The sequence below is a fragment of the Macrobrachium rosenbergii genome, chromosome 47 (genome assembly GCF_040412425.1).
Source record: "Macrobrachium rosenbergii isolate ZJJX-2024 chromosome 47, ASM4041242v1, whole genome shotgun sequence".
Classification (NCBI taxonomy): Eukaryota; Metazoa; Arthropoda; class Malacostraca; order Decapoda; family Palaemonidae; genus Macrobrachium; species Macrobrachium rosenbergii.
In genome coordinates, this window is record NC_089787.1 from 20998124 (window position 1) to 21000623 (window position 2500).

Sequence of the window (2500 nt, forward strand, 5' to 3'; positions counted from 1 at the left end):
CAAATGGCGATCATCAGAACCAATAAGTATCCGGAGAAGGGTCTTTGCATAACAAATCTCTCCCAGGCGAAGCTGATGGGGGATATATTTTTCTAAGGCCCAGCTCGAAGGGACGTCCTCTTGAAATATGGGGACTCTCGGGTTGTCCGTAATGGGACTTATGAATAGAAAACGGGAAGGGGGAGATAGAAAACGGAGAGAGAGAGAGAGAGAGAGAGAGAGAGAGAGAGAGAGAGAGAGAGAGAGAGAGAGAGAGGGGGCGGTTGGTAATGTTTGCTTTGGTGGTTAAGGAAGGATAATAGATTGCTTAGATGTTTTTAATAGAATTTGCAAAGGGAATTGAAGTGATGTGATGGGAGGCAGGAATGGATGAGTAATAGTCTTAAATGTATATTAAAGCAACATGAAGAGATGAAATCATAAAATGAAAAGTCCTGCACTAAATATCCTACCACAAAAATGTAATTTATAATGGCGTAGGCAATGGCATTCCCTCATTGCTTATTGCGTAATGATTGCATATTTTGTTAACTGAACTCTTGATGTTTGCCGAAATTGTTGAGCCTGTGAAGAGTAATGGAGGGTAATAGGAGATTCAGCTATTGATGATATTCGAAGTTTTTCCTTTGATATGACGTGAGGATCCCATGCTAAATCTTGCCCACCTCCCCTGCTCCATCTCCTAAAGAGTCAGATACCACCATCCATCTCCCAACCCCCTCCACCACAATCCACCACCCTCCCACGGTCCAAAACCCTCTCATCCTTTCCCTCGTGATGCCGTTTCCTTATCAAAAAACCAGATCGGAAATTCGAAGCGTTTCTCAATTCTATCATTACTAAATGACTTCTGCCCCACCATTTAATTGCTGGCTGCTTTAATTAAGGCCGATTCTGCCCGCCCATAAAATACTCGGCTCGTCCAATAAAACCGTCGAATCCGCAGGTCGAATTTAGGGTTTAAGTGTCTAATTCGACCGGCAGAGAAATGGACGAGATTCAGATGAGTCTTCCTCGTCTCTCTCGTTTCTGAGAGGCTCGGGAATACGAGAGACTCCGAGTCTCTATTATGACTTGGCTCGTCTGTGATAGAATGACTTTTATATTCACCGAGCGTGAAGTACGGTGCAATCAGACTGGTTTCTCCAAATGATCTCATTTTGCTTTACTCTCTCTCTCTCTCTCTCTCTCTCTCCACGTGCCCTGGTTCAGAGTTTCATGTAATACGAGTGCCTGCCATAATTATTCATGCATGTTTCCCAGGTACCTCTAATGAATTTAATCTCTAGTTTATTATATGATTTTGTAATTTTATTTCCAAGGTAATAGTGATAGACCACTTATATATATATATATATATAAATATATATATATATATATATATATATATATATATATATATATATATATATATATATATATATATATATATATATATATATATATATATATATATATATATATATATATGTATTTATATATATATATATAAATATACTGTTTGTATGCATATATATACATATATATACATATTTATATATATGTACATACATATAGTATATATATATATATATATATATATATATATATATATATATATATATATATACATATATACTGTATATATAACTATATATACTGTATATATACTGTTTGTGTGTGCGTGCGTGAATAATGTATAGGTATATGTATACACCTTACATAATTCTATATATCTTATATAATGAATACTATACATTATACATAATGTATGCTCAAATGAGCAGAAAATGAATGAAGCACTTGACATACAGTGAATGTGGAGCTGAAATAGTATAATGTACAAAACATCATCAGCATAATGTAATTCTCCAAGTGTTGACAGAGACGTAGGCGAATTACAAATGCATTGGATATCTGTTGTGAATGGGCTTGTATCGCTAAATATTTACGGCCGGAGGGGTCAAAGGTCACACACACACATATGACCCATCAGAGGTGAGACCACAGCTGACGTCACCTACAGAAACTGACAGGTGGGAGTTACAAAATTCAAGGTCGCATTTTCATAGGAATAGTTGTTAAAAGGGTGTTTTTTTTTTTTAAACGAGGTAAGGTTTTTTTCTTTAGATTTGCGGTTTTTTTATTCAAAGCAAAATTGGAAAAAGGAGAATTTAACTTGAGATAATTATGATAATTATAAAACATAATCCATAAACTCAATGTAAGATAATTTATGATGTGTCCACTGAATTTGGAAAGATAGTACTCAGATAAATTTTTTTTTAGTTTTATAGTAGATAAAGTCTAGACTTATAGATAAACAAATAAATAATGAACAGAACCCTCTTGTCAAACTGATGTCAATATACAACAGTACCTACATAAAATAGAGAAATAAGTGAAAGGTATGGGTCAGCGATATCTAAAAAAAACAAACAAATATCTAATAACTAATATCCAATATTTAATATCTAATGGGTCATCACCAATATCTCATGAAGGTAAGGAACTGATTTTT